At 43.0% G+C, this 15453-nt stretch overlaps 1 pseudogene; it reads left to right on the top strand.

Annotated features, from left to right (window-relative positions):
* The first annotated feature begins 6923 nt into the window (after positions 1-6923).
* On the top strand, positions 6924-7409 carry LOC104654918 (annotated as a pseudogene).
* The last annotated feature ends 8044 nt before the right edge of the window (positions 7410-15453 follow it).

Genomic DNA, 15453 nt, shown 5'->3' with positions numbered 1-15453 from the left:
ATCGCTTGAAACCGGAAGGCAGAGGTTGCAGTAAGCAGAGATTGCCACACTGCACTCCAGCCTGGGCGAAAGAGCGAAACTACGTCCCAAACAAACAAACAAAACAAAGTTCCTTCTGCCCAAAACGAATATCCAAAGCGTTCTGAGCACCGTGCTATGCACTTCATGGTCATCGAGAGGCACTGATATTCTCCCATCTTACAACTGAGGAAACCGAGGCTTAAAGAGGTGAAATAACTTGCCCAAGGTCACAGTCAGTATGTGGTAGAACCAGGATCCAAGTCTAGGTAAATCCAAATTCTAAATTCTAATTCCCCAGAAACCACGATTGCTCCCTCCTTGGGTTCCTATAGTGCTTTATCAGCCTCTATCCCCGTTTCATCTCGCTAGGAGCTCCCGGAGAAAGGGGCTTTTAATTCGTCTTGTCAAGCAGTCATCATGGTGTGCCGCCGCAGAAGACCACTAGGTGCCGCGAGAGCACCAACCAGCCTAATTTACTGCTCACCTGGAGTGACTAAAGGAGTAGCTGGTGGGGAAGGGAGCCGGGCCTTTTCTTCTTGCCCTCCAGCCCACCTCGCCTTCCTGTCGGAGGTGGGAAGAAAGGATTGGGAGATTGGAAGGTTAGAAATTAGAGATTTGGCCGGGCGTGGTGGCTCACGCCTGTAATCCCAACACTTTGGGGGCCAGAGGCAGGTGGATCACATGAGGCTTGGGGTTCGAGATCAGCCTGGCCAACACGGTGAAACCCCATCTCTACTAAAAATACAAAAATTAGCCAGGCATGCTGGTGAGCTCCTATAATCCCAGCTACTCAGGAGGCTGAGGCAGGAGCTGAGGTTTGAACCCAGGAAGCGGAGGTTGCAGTGAGCCGAGATGGCACCACTGCACTCCAGCCTGGGCAACAGTCAGAGCCAGTCTCAAAAATAAATAAATAAGTAAATAAACAAATAAATTTAGAGATCTGAGGAGTGTAAACTGGAGCAGCCCAGGGCTAAAGTTAAACAGAAGATCCTAAGACTTCTCTGAGAAAGGCTAGAAACAACAAAATAAAATGTTGTGGCAAACGTCGCCAGGCTGGGTCTCAGCCCCACTCCGCTGTCCTCCCTTTTTGTGCAGATCCTAAAATGCACAACCCTATGCTGTGGCCTTAGTGGAAAACGGGTGAAATGTATGTTACTGAGACCTATCCAGCGCTAGAAACTGTGGGAAACAGCTGTGTGTCCTTGCGGAAATCACTTCATGCCTCTAAGCTTCAATCTTCTTGTAAATAAAATGAGGATAATAGGCTGGGCACAGTGGCTCACACCTGTAATCCCAGCACTTTGGGAGGCCAAGGTGGGAGGATCGCTTGAGCCCAGGAGTTCAAGACCAGCCTGGACAACATAGTGAGATCTCATCTCTATTAAAAATAAATAAATAAATAAAATGAGGACAATCAAGGGACCTACCTCGTTGAGTGGTTGTGAGGAGTTAAAATACAAAATGCATGTACCACACTGATACAATATCTGTCATATAGCAAGTGCTTAATAAATATTGTTATGAATAATAATTATAAATATTTAAATGTAAACATTATTGTCATATTTGTCAGGATTCTCCAGAGAAACAGAACCAATAGGATATATATAGATACATAAGAGGAAATTTATTATGGGCATTGGCTCATGCAATTACAAAGGCCAAGAAGTGCAATGATAAACCGTCTGCAAGCTGAGAACCAGGAAAGCCGGTAGTGTAATTTAGTCCCCAGTGGAAGGCCTGAAAGTGGGGTCGGGGAGGGAAACTTGTTCAAGAACCAGGAGCTCTGATGTCCAAGGGGAGGAGAAAATAGATGTCCTAGCTCAAGGACAGAGAATTCACCCTTCCTCTGCCTTTTTATTCAAGCCCTCAGTGGATTGGATGCTGCCCACTCAAATAGATGAAGGTGGATCTTCTTTGCTGTCAGTCTACTGATTTAAATGTTAACTCTTCCAGAAACACCCTCAAAGGCACACCCAGAAATAATGTTTTACCACCTAATATCCCTTAGTCAAGTTGACACATAAAATCAGTACACAAAATTAACAGTCACTGCAGGCGTGGTGGCTCATGCCTGTAATCCCAAAACTTTGGGAGGCTGAGGTGGGAGGATCACCTGAGGTCAGGAGTTCGAGACCAGCCTGGCCAACATGGTGAAACCTCGTCTCTACTAAAAATACAAAAAAATTAGCTGGGCATGGTGGCGGGTGCCTGTAATTCCAGCTACTTGGAAGGCTGTGGCAGGAGAATCGCTTGAACCTGGGAGGAGGAGGTTGCCTCCCAACACTTTGGGAGGCCGAGGTGGGTGGATTACCTGAGGTCAGGAGGTCAAGACCAGACTGACCAACATGGTGAAACCCCATCTCTTCTAAAAATACAAAAAGTATCCAGGCATGGTGGTGTGGGCCTATAGTCTCAGCTGCTTGGGAGGCTAAGGCAGAGAATCGCTTGAACCCAGGAGGTGGAGGCTGCAGTAAGCTGAGATCATGCCATTGCCCTCCAGCCTGGGCAACAGAGTGAGATTTGGTCCCCAAATAATGAAAATAATAATAATAATAAATGGTAGTTCTTAGCAGCTGCCTTCATGATGATGTCATTTAATTATCTTCTCACACTGCAGGCCTGACACATAACATCCTCAACAAATATTTGTAGGATAAAAAAAAAAATAGTTTTCAGTCATGTTCTCTGTGTTAATCCAGCTTGTTGATCCTGAAGAGACTTTCTGGAGGTGGTGTCTACAAGGATGAACAGGAGTTTGCTGAGGATAATTGCACCTTCTATGTTAAACAGAACAGTGCCTAGATACAGAGAAAGTGTTTGGTAAATATTTTGGAAAGAAGAAAGAGAAAGAGGAAGAAAGGAAAGAGAGAAGAGAGAAAAGAAGGAAGAGGAAGAAGAGAGGAATGAAAGAAAAGCTCAGGAAGGACCTGACACAGTGGCTCACACCTGTAGTCCCCGCATTTTGGAATGAAGGCCAAGGCAGGAGAATCACGTGAACCCAGGAGTTCAAGATCAGCCTGAGCAGCATAGTGGGATCCTATCTCTACCGGAAAAAAAAAAAAAAAAGGAAAAAGACACAAAACAACGACAAAAACCTTAAGAAGGTTTTTTTCTTTGAAAACTTAGCCTTGACTTGAAACTCATCAAGGAGGTTTTTTATTTGAGCTAAGGATCTCTGAGATAGGCTGCAAATAGGATCTCTAGCAAAATGTTTCTCTTTTTTCTTTTCTTTTCTTTTTTTTTTTTTTTTTTTTTGAGATGGAGTTTCACTCTTGTCGCCCAGGCTGGAGTGCAATGGCGCAATCTCGGCTCACCGCAACCTTCGTCTCCTAGGTTCAAGTGATTTTCCTCTCTCGCCCTCCTGAATAGCTGGGATTACAGGTATGCACTACCACGCCCGGTTAATTTTCGTATTTTTAGTAGAGATGGAATTTCACCATGTTGGCCAGGCTGAACTTGAACTCCTGACCTCAGGTGATCTGCCTGCCTCAGCCTCACAAAGTGCTGGGATTACAGGCGTGAGCCACCGCACCCGGCCCAAAATATTTCTTAGAGAGTTGATATCAATATACTTTAGGTCCCGGTAGTCCCACAGGTTTCCTCTAATGTAGCTGTCAGTACACTTCTGTCTTGTCTGAACCCCTACCCCAAGCGTGAGCTCTGTGAAGGCAGGGACTGTATCTATTTTGTCCAATGTTGTACATATGTAGTACAAAGAAGGTGCTCACTAAATTTTGTTAAGTTCCTAAATTAGGCTGAGTTCTAGTTCTGGTAATGGCAGAGTAGATTGTATCTGACTAACCCTTCCATAGATAACAATTATCAATTCTGGTAAAAATATTTGGCAATGATAAAAAATAAAAATAAAAAATAAAAAACTGAATTAAGGTACAGTAAAGTGTTGGGGGAAGTCAGGGACCCCGAACGGAGGGACCAGCTGAAGAACATAAATTGTGAGGATTTCATGGACATTTATTAGTTCCCCAAATTAATACTTTTATAATTTCTTATGCCTGTCTTTACTGCAATCTCTGAACATAAATTGTGAAGATTTCATGGACACTTATCACTTCCCCAATCAATACCCTTGTGATTTCCTATGGCTGTCTTGTCTTTAATCTCTTAATCCCATCATCTTCGTAAACTGAGGAGGATGAATGTCGCCTCAGGACCCTGTGATGATTGCGTTAACTGCACAAATTGTGGCTAGGCGCGGTCACTCAAGCCTGTAATCCCAGCACTTTGGGAGGCCGAGATGGGCAGATCACAAGGTCAGGAGATCGCGACCATCCTGGCTAACATGGTGAAACCCCATCTCTACTAAAAAATACAAAAAACTAGCCAGACGAGGTGGCAGGTGCCTGTAGTCCCAGCTACTTAGGAGGCTGAGGCAGGAGAATGGCGTAAACCCGGGAGGTGGAGCTTGCAGTGAGCTGAGATCCGGCCACTGCACTCCAGCCTGGGTGACAGAGCAAGACTCCGTCTCAACAACAAAACAAAACAAAAACAAAAACAAAAACAAAACAAAAAAATGCACAAATTGTTTGTAGAGCATGTGTGTTTGAACAATATGAAATCTGGGCACGTTGAAAAAAGAACAGGATAACAGCAATCTTCAGGGAACAAGGGAGATAAGACTTGGAGTCTGACTGCCAGTAAGCCAGGCAGAACAGGGTCATATTTCTCTTCTTTCAAAAGCAAATAGGAGGAATATCGCTGAATTATTTTTCTCAGCAAGGAACATCCCTGAGAAAGAGAATGCGCCCTGAGGGTAGGTCTACAGACAGCCCTCTTGAGGTGGCCGCCTTTTAAGGTTGAAGCCAAAGGGATGAAATAAGCCCCCGTCTCCTGTAACGCTCCCAGGATTATTAGGACGAGGAAATTCCTGCCTAATAAATTTTGGTCAGAAAGGTTGTCTGCTGTCAAATCCTGTCTCCTGATAGGATGTTATCAATGACAATGCGTGCCCGAAACTTCATTAGCAATTTTAATTTCACCCTATCCTGTGGTCCTGTGATCTCGCCCTGCCTCCACTTGCTTTGTGATGTTTTATTACCTTGTGAAGCATGTGATCTCTGTGACCCACGCCCTATTCGTGCCCTCCCTCCCCTTTTGAAAATCGTTAATAACAACTTGCTGGTTTTATGGCTCGGGGAACATCACGAATCCTGCTGACATGTGATGTCTCCCCCGACACCCAGCTTTAAAATTTTTCTCTTTTGTACTCTTTCCCTTTATTTCTTAAAACAGCTGAGACGCTTAGGGAGATAGAAAAGAACCCATGATAAATATTGGGGGTGGGGTTTTCCCCAATAGTAAAGTGACCAAAACCAGGCGTAAGCTGGAAGGAGATTCAGTGTTTAAAATAAGGCAACCACACTGAGTATGATCCACATTTATATGGATTTGCCACCAAGGAAAATTCTTCGGTTTTCACAGCACAGAAAGCTAGAATTCGAGCAGATATTCAGAACTTAATTTATCCATTAAATCAGAGGATAGAAGCCGGGCGCGGTGGCTCAAGCCTGTAATCCCAGCACTTTGGGAGGCCGAGGCGGGTGGATCACGTGGTCAGGAGATCAACACCATCCTGGCTAACACGGTGAAACCCCGTCTCTACTAAAAATACAAAAACTAGCCGGGCGTGGTGGCGGCCGCCCGTAGTCCCAGCTACTCGGAGGCTGAGGTGGGAGAATGGCGTGAACCCGGGAGGCGGAGCTTGCAGTGAGCTGAGATCGCGCCACTGCACTCCAGCCTGGGCGACACAGCGAGACTCCGTCTCAAAAAAAAAAAAAAAATCAGAGGATAGAGTTCAGGCTGTTACAGTGACTGAAAATTGAGGGAGAAACCCCAGAAACAAAAGATTCAGAGAAAATAACCAAAAATCTGCACGTAAACTTCCTCAAATCCTCAGCTAAGCCTTGAATCGAACATACACAAATAAGACTCCAGCAGGGAAACCAATAGCTGGAAGGATGAAAATACTGGGCAAAGATTTTAGCTGCTGCTCACTGCAAGGAAGATAATTTGAAGTTGAAATTCTGCCAAATTATCAGGGCATGGTAAAAGACAGTCCATCAAAACCCCGAAAGGACTATACCTAAGAAGAATACCCTGTATCCTGAGATTGAGAGACATAGCATATGACTAGGAGCAAAATAAAAACTAGACTTAGGCCAGACGCAGTGGCTCACTCCTGTAATCCAAGCACTTTGGGAAGCCAAGGCAGGTGGTTCACTTGAGGTCTGGAATTCAAGACTAGCCTGGCCCAACATGGTGAAACCCCATCTCTACTAAAAATACAAAATTAACTGAGCATAGCGGTGGGTGCCTGTCATCCCAGCTACTCGGGAGGCTGAGGCAGGAGAATTGCTTGAACCCAAGGGGCAGAGATTGCCATGAGCCGAGATCGCACCATTGTGCTCCAGCCTGGGCAACAATAGCGAAACTTTGTCTCAAAAATAAAAAATAAAAATAAAGTAGACTTATTTTAACAAAGAGTAAAATCAAACACCCACAAATTTGAGATGATCCACCAGTAATTTAACTGCTGGCAAAAACAAAACAAAACAAACAAACAAACAAAAAACACTATTCAGAGGAGCATAACAGAATTAATTATCTCTGTAATGTATCATTCATGGTCAATTTGCAATAATAACTATTAGACATGCAAAACAACAACAACCACAAAAAAAAAAAAAAATGTGGTCCATAGGCAAGAGAAAAAAAGTCAATAGAAACAGAGCCACAGACAATTCAAATATCAGAATTCAGAATCAAAAACTTTAACCATGACAAATGTCCTTAAGAGTCTACAAGAAAGGATGGTTATAATGGGTTAAATAATGAAGAATATAAGCCTTTCGGCCAGAACCGCCATCTTCCAGTAATTCGCCAAAATGACGAACATAAAGGGAAAGAAGAGAGGCACCTGACATATGTTCTCCAGGCCTTTTAGAAAACATGGAGTTGTTCCTTTGGCCACGTACAGGCGAATCTATAAGAAAGGTGATATTGTAGACATCAAGGGAATGGGTACTGTTCAAAAAGGAATGCCCCACAAGTGTGACCATGGCAAAACTGGAAGAGTCTACAATGTTCCCCAGCATGTTGCTGGTATTGTTGTAAACAAACAAGTTAAGGGCAAGATTCTTGCCAAGAGAATTAATGTGTGTATTGAGCACATTAAGCACTCTAAAAGCCAAGATAGCTTCCTGAAACATGTGAAGGAAAATGATCAGAAAAAGAAAGAAGCCAAAGAGAAAGGTACCTGGCTTGAACTGAAGCACCAGCCTGCTCCACCCAGAGAAGCACACTTTGTGAGAACCAATGAGAAGGAGCCTGAGCTGCTGGAAACTATTCCCTATGAATTCATGGCATAGTAGTTGTTAAAAAAATAGAAGACCTCTGGACTGTAAAAAATGTTTCTCTTCACTGAGTAGAAGTGTGGTATCCTTTCCCCCAAATAAATATTTAAAGCAAATTTTAATTGTGTCCTAACTCATTACGCAATGTCTTTACTATTCAAATTTAAGGTATTTCTTGCTGAAAGATGTGAGGTAGCTTATTGTGCAACAAATTACTCAGTTGGTTAGAAAATGGCCAGGTATTATGTATGAAATATATCTACTGGTTTGAAGATAGTACCTCTAAATCATCAAGGAAGAAATAAAATAATTTATAAAAATTAAAAAAAATGAAGACTATCAAGAGAGGCTTGAAAGTAGTAGAAAAGAACCAAATGAAAATTCTAAAAAGGAAAAATATAATATCTAAAATTTATTTATTTGTTTATTTTTAGATGGAGTCTCGCCCTGTCGCCCAGGCTGGAGTGCAATGGCACAATCTTGGCTCACTGCAACCTCCGCCTCCTGGGTTCAAATGATTCTCCTGCCTCGGCCTCCCAAGTAGCTGAGATTACAGGCACCCACCACCACACCCAGCTGATTTTTGTATTTTTAGTAGAGACAAGGTTTCACCATGTTGGCCAGGCTGCTCTCGATCTCCTGACCTTGTGATCTGCCTGCCTCAGCCTCCCAAAGTGCTGGGATTACAGGCATGAGGGACCGCACCCAGCCAATACCTGAAATTTAAAATGTGTTGGATGTATTGAGTAGATTTGACATAATTGAAGAAATAACCCATAAGTGTAAATACAAGTTAATAGGATCAACCAAACTGAAGCAAAGAGGGAGAAAAAATTGAAAAAAAAAAGTGATCACAATCTTTATGGCCTAATGGACACTGTTAAAAGATCTAATATATGTATAATTGGAGTTCCACAAAGAGAAGAGAGAGAGATTGTGGAGAACAACAAATATTTGAGGAAATACTAGCTGATATTTTCCAATTTTGATTTTTTCTAAGCAGCAATCTATAGACCAGAAGATTAGAAACCCACAATTTGCCAGGCATGGTGGCTCACGCCTATAATCCCAGCACTTTGGGAGGCCAAGATGGGTGGATCACAGGGTCAGAAGATCGAGACCATCCTGGCTAACACAGTGAAACCCCGTCTCTACTGAAAATACAAAAAGTTAGCCGGGCTTGGTGGCGGGCACCACCACCTGTAGTCCCAGCTACTAAGGAGGCTGAGGCAGGAGAATGGTGTGAATCCGGGAGGTGGAGCTTGCAGTGAGCCGAGATCACGCCACTGCACTCCACCCTGGGCAACAGAGCCAGACTCTGTCTCAAGAAAAAAAAAAGAAACCCACAATTCGATAAGTACAAATAACACCACATTGGGGCACATAATAGTCAAACTGTTAGGGATAAAGAAAAACTTTAGGCTGGCTGCAGTGGCTCACACCTGTAATCCCAGCACTTTAGAAGACTGAGGCGGGTGAATCACGAGGTCAGGAGTTTGAGACCAGTCTGACCAACATGGTGAAACCCCATCTCTACTAAAAATGCAAAAATTAGCCAGGCGTGGTGGTGTGCTCCTGTAATCGCACCTACTCAGGAGACTGAGGCAGGAGAATTGCTTGAATCCAGGAGGCGGAGGTTGCAGTGAACCGAGATCACGCCACTGCAGTCCAGCCTGGGTGACAGAGCACAACTCAGTCTCAGAAAACAAAGAAAAACTTTAAAGTTGCCAGAGATAAAAGACCTACAGGGAACCAAATGTATGAATAATAGCTGACTTGTCACTAGAAGCAGTGGAGCCCAGCCAACACTGGAACAACTTCTTTAAAGTGCTCAAGTAGGCTGGGCACAGTGGCTCACACCTGTAATCTCAGCACTTTGGGAGGCTTGAGGCAGGAGGATCACTTGAGACCGGGAGTTTGAGACCAGCCTGGCCAACATGACAAAACTCTGTCTCTACTAAAAATATAAAAATGAGCTGGGCATGGTGGTGCACATCTGTAATCCCAGCTTCTCAGGAGGCTGAGGCATGAGAATTGCTTGAATCTGGGGAGGCAGAGGCTGCAGTGAGCCCAGATTGCAGCACAGCACTCCATCCTGGGTGACACAGCAAGACTCTCTCTCAAAAAAATAAAATAAAATAAAGTGCTCAAGTAAAAGCATACACACACACACACACACACACACACACACACACACAAACCTGCAAACCTAGAATTTAATATCCAGTGAAAATGTATTTCAAAAATGAGACAAAATGAAGAAGTTTCAAATAAATTAAAGTTGAATTTGTCACCAGCAGAACCAAATGTATGAAATGATGAAGAAAGGACTTCAGTTTAAAGGAAAATTACACCAAATAGCACTTTGGATTTCCAGGAAAGAAGGAAGAACACTGAAAATAGTACATAGGTTGATGTGAAAGATATTATTCTTTACTTTCTTAAATTCTTTAAAAGTCAGTGGGCTCTTGGGGAATAGTGTCAGCAAGATGGTGGAATAGGAAGCTCCAGGCTTCATTCTCCCATAGAGATACTGAGTTAACAAAAACATGTAGCCCAAAAAGCCTTTATGAGGACTCCAGAAACAGCTTAAGGAGTCATGGTATTCCAGGCAAGCACAAAACCAATAGTAGCCATGCTGAAATGGGAATAGAAGACAGTGTTAAATGTGTTATTGGGATATAATTCCTAAAATACAAGTCTTATAGATTCCTATGAAAATAAAGCATTTTTGTTTATTTCTCTTTAAAAATAGTCAATGAACTCTTTAAAGCAGAAATATTAATCCTGTACTGTAGGCTCGAAAGCATACGGAGAAATAAAATATATGACCGAAACAGTGCAATGAACAAGAGGAGTGGCAATGGAATAGCACTGTTGTAAGGTTCTTACATTATATATCAGGTGGCATAATATTACTTCTAGGTAGACTGTCAGGGCAATGTAAATCAAAACTATGATGACATACCATCTCACACCCATTAGGATGGCTGCTATCAAAAAAACAGGCAATGGCCAGGTGTCGTGGTTCACACCTGTTAGACCAGCATTTTGGGAGGCCAAGGCAAATGGATTGCTTGAGCCCAGGAGTTGCCAGAGACTACCCTAGCAACATAGTGAGACCCCATTTCTACTAAAAAATACAAAAAAAAAAAAAAAAAATAGCTGGACATGGTGGTGCTCACCTGTAGTCCCAGCTACCTAGGAGGCTGAGGCGGGATGACCACCTGAGCCTGGAAGGTTGAGGCTGCAGTGAGCTGTGATTGCACCACTGTACTCCAGCCTGGGTGACAGAATGAGATCCTGTCTCAAAAAAAAAAAAAGGCAAAACAAAACGAAACAAAACAAAAACCTCACAAGATCAACATACAAAAATCAATTTTATTGCTGTATATTAGCAATAAACATGTGGAAAACAAAATTTTAAATACCATCATAATCACTGAAAATGTTATACTTAGGGACAAAACTAACAAAAAAATGTCCAGGACTGATATGTTGAAAACTACAAAATGCTGATGAGAGAAATCAAAGAAAAGCTACATAAGTAGACCTACCATGTCCATGAATTGGGAGACTCAATATAGTAAAGATGCCAGTTGAGCTACAGTTTTAACACAATTCCTATCAAAAATCAAGACAAGATTTTGTTTGTAAACACAGACAAGGTTGTTCTAAAATTTACATAGGAAGGCAAAAAGGAACTAGAATATCTAAAACCAAAAAAAAAAAAAAAAAAAAAAAACACAAAACAAAAAAGAATAATTAAAAAAAGAATATCTAAAGCCAGTTGGAAAATAATAAAGTGGAGGAATCACCTACCTTGAGATCCATCTACCACTGGGATCCATTTAAATTGAAAAATAATTTAGTGATTGAAGGATAATTGGATATCCATAGGCAAAAAAATGAACCATGGCATAAACCTCACATTTTATACAAAATTTACCTAAAAAGGATCATAATTCAAATGCAAAGCATAAAACTATAGATTATTATTATTATTATTGAGACAAAGTTTCGCTCTTGTTGCCTAGGCTGGAGTGCAACGGCGCAATCTTGGCTCACCTCAACCTCTGCCTCTCTGGTTCAAGCGATTCTCCTGCCTCAATCTCCTGAGTAGCAGGGATTACAAGCATGCGCCGCCACACCTGGCTAATTTTCTATTTTTAGTAGAGACAGGGTTTCACCATGTTGATCAGGCTGGTCTCAAACTCCTGACCTCAGGTGATCTGCCTGCCTTGGCCTCCCAAAGTGCTGGGATTACAGGTGTGAGCCACTGCACCCGGCCTAAAACTATAAATTATTAAGACAGAGAATATCTTCTGGACATAGGGCTCAGCAAGTTCTTAGACATGACACCAAAACCAAAACATGTAAAAGAAAAAAAATCAATACACTGGAATTCATCAAGATTAAAATCTTTTGTTTTGCCAAAGGCCTGATTTTAAGAGTATAAAAAGCCAAGTTACAGAATAGGAGAAAATATTTGCAAACTATACATCTAACAAAGGACTCATATCTAGAATATATAAAGAATTCGCAAATGCATCCAATTAGAAAATAGGCAAAAGACATAAACAGACATTTCAAACAAAGAGGATATACAGATGGAAAATAAGCACTTGTAAAGATGTTTAGTATTAATAGCCATTAGGAGAATGCAAGTTCATATCATGGCAAGACATTATCACACATTTAAAATAATAGAACAAGGCCAGGCACAGTGGCTCATGCCTGTAATCCCAGCACTTTGGGAGGTCAAGGCAGGGGGATCACCTGAGGTCGGGAGTTCAAGACCAGCCTGGCCAACATGGCGAAACCCCATCTCTACTAAAAATACAAAGATCAGCTGGGCATAGTGGCGTAGCTGTAGTCCCAGCTACTCGGGAAGCTGAGACAGGAGAATAGCTTGAACAGAGGAGGTAGAGGTTGCAGTGAGTCAAGATCACACTACCGCACTCCAGCCAGGGTGACAGAGCCAGACCCTGTCTCAATAATAAAATAAAATAAAATAATAGAATAATATAATAAAATAAAATAATAGAACAGCTAAAGTAAAAATAGTAAGAACAGCAAATGCTGGCAAGTATATAGAGAAACTGGATCTCTTATACATTATTGGCGGGAATATTAAATAGCACAACTACTCTGGAAAACATTTTGGCAGTTTCTTTACACACTTAATATAGGCCAGTCATGGTGGCTCACACCTGTAATCCCAGTACTTTGGGAAGCCAAGGCGAGCAGATCACCTAAGGTTGGGAGTTCAAGACCAGACTAGCCAACATGGTGAAACCCCGTCTCTACTAAAACTACAAAAATTAGGTGGAGGCCGGGCACGGTGGCTCAAGCCTGTAATCCCAGCACTTTGGGAGGCCGAGACGGGCGGATCACGAGGTCAGGAGATCGAGACCATCTTGGCTAACACGGTGAAACCCCGTCTCTACTAAAAATACAAAAACTAGCCGGACGAGGTGGCGGGTGCCTGTGGTCCCAGCTACTTGGGAGGCTGAGGCAGGAGAATCGCTTGAACCCAGGAGGCAGAGGTTGCAGTGAGTCAAGATTGCACCACTGCACTCCAGCCTGGGTGACAGAGTGAGACTCCATCTCAAAAAAAAAAAAAAAAAAAAAAAAAACTTAATATAGGCTGGGCATGGTGGTTCATGCCTATAATCCTAGCACTTTGGGAGGCCAAGGCTGGAGGATCACTAGAGCCCAGGAATTCAAGACTAGTCTGGAGGATCACTTGAGCCCAGGAGTTCAAGACCAGCCTGGGCAATATGGTGAGACCCTATCTCTACAGAAAAAACTTTTAAAAAGTAGTTGGCCATGATGGTGCATGCCTGTGGTCTCAGCTATTCAGGAAGCTGAGGTGAGAGGATTGTTTGAGCCTGGGAGGTCAAGGTTGCAGTGAGCTGTATTTGCACCACTGCACTCCAATCTGGGTGACAGAGCAAGACCCTGTATAAAAAAAAAAACAAAAGAAAAGAAACAAACTTAATATATACTTATCATGTGATCCAACAATTGCACTTCCAGGCATTTATTCCAGAGAAATGAAAATGTAGGTCCACACAAAAATATGTACATGAATGTTCATAGCTACTTGATTCTTAACAGCCCCAAATTCGAAACAACCCACATATCCTTCAGTGGGTGAATGGTTAAACAGACTGTGGTACATCCATGCCACGGAATACTACTCAGCAGTAAAAAGGTACAAACTATCGATACACTCAACAGGTAGGTGTTTCTCAAGGGAAGTATGGTGAGTGAAAAAAGCCAATCTCAAAAGGATGTGTACTGCACAGTTCCACCTCTGTAATATTATCATAGTGGACAAAATTATAGAGATAGAAACAAAGCACTGGTCACCAAGGTTTCAGGGGCAAGTGGGGGAGAAAGAGGTGCCACCAGAAAAAGGTAGCATGGGGGATCTTTGTGGAAATGGAGTAGTTTTGTGTCTTGATTGTGGTGGTGGCTACACTAATGTCACATGTGATAAAATTGCTTAGAACTGTACATGCATGAGAGCACATACGAATGTATGTAACACTGGTGACATCTGAATACAGTCTGTGGATTATATTGTCAATTTCCTGGTTTTGTAATTGCTCTACAGTTACGAAAGATGCTATCACTGAGACAAATTGGATAAAAGGTCTGTAGCACCTTTCTGTACTATTTTGAAACTTCCTATGAATCTATAATTAGTTCAAAATAAAAACTTAAAAACATTTTTTAATACCTCACTATTCTGTGGATCAGGAATTTAGGCAAGTTTTGGCTGGGTGATTCTTTCTCTCCATTTGGTGTCAACTTGGGCTTTCGGAGGTATTTAGCTGGTGATGCTGCTCCATCTGGAAGGTTCAAAATGGCTTTAGTCAAATGGCTAGTGCCTTGGTGGGGACAGCTGGAAGGCTGGGCTCAGCTTGGCCTCTCTCCCTCTCCGTGTAGTCTCAGGGCCTCTCCATGTGCTTTCCCCGACACGGTTGTCAGACGTCTTACATGGTGGCTCTTGTTTGATTTTAATATTTCAGAGGTGAGACACTTCTGGAGGAAACCAAACCCAGGCCCAGCTTTCCTTAAAAATACTGCTGGGCTGTGCACAGTGGCTTACCCCTGTAATCCCAGCACTTTGGGAGGCTGAGGTGGGCGGATCACGAGGTCAGGAGATCGAGACCATCCTGGCTAACAAGATGAAACTCCGTCTCTATTAAAACTACAAAAAAAATTAGCCGAGCGTGGTGGTGGGCGCCTGTAGTCGCAGCTACTCAGGAGGCTGAGGCAGGAGAATGGCATGAAACAGGGAGACGGAGGTTGCAATGAGCCGAGATTGTGCCACTGCACTCCAGCCTGGGTGACAGAGTGAGACTCCGTCTCAAAAAAAAAAAAAAAAAATTACTGCTGAAGAAGAGTTAAGGAGATGGTCACTAGAAAGTAAGTAGTCAAGAAACAGACTGAGAATGCAGGCTGTTGAATGGGTGGTTAAAGAAGTTGTTGATGGCCGCACACGGTATCTCACGCCTGTAATCCCAGCTCTTTGGGAGGCCAAGGTGGACGAAATCACCTGAGACTAGGAGTTCGAGACCAGTCTGACCAACATGGAGAAACCCTGACTCTATTAAAAATACAAAAACTTAGTGAGGCATGGTGGGGCATGCCTGTAATTACAGCTACTCAGGAGGCTGAAGCAGAAGAATTGCTCGAACCCGGGAGGTGGAGGTTGCGGTGAGCCGAGATCACGCCATCGCACTACAGCCTGGACAACAAGAGCAAAATTCTGTCTCAAAAAAAAAAAGAAGTGGTTGAGCCTGGGTGTGGTGATTCACACTTTTAATCCCAACACTTCAGGAGGCCATGGTGAGTGGATCACTTGAGTCCAAGAGTTTGAGGCCAGCCTGGGCAACACAGCAGAAACCCCCCCTCTACTAATAATACCAAAATTAGCTGGGCATGGTGGTGCATACCTGTAGTCCCAGTTACTTGGGAGGCTGAGGTGGGAGGATTGTTTGAGCCCAGGAGGTGGAGGTTGCAGTGAGCTGAGATCATGCCA

This window comes from Rhinopithecus roxellana, chromosome 12 (genome assembly GCF_007565055.1).
Source record: "Rhinopithecus roxellana isolate Shanxi Qingling chromosome 12, ASM756505v1, whole genome shotgun sequence".
Taxonomy (NCBI): domain Eukaryota; kingdom Metazoa; phylum Chordata; class Mammalia; order Primates; family Cercopithecidae; genus Rhinopithecus; species Rhinopithecus roxellana.
Note: the sequence above shows the minus strand (reverse complement) of the source record. Positions and strands in the feature narration are given on the sequence as shown.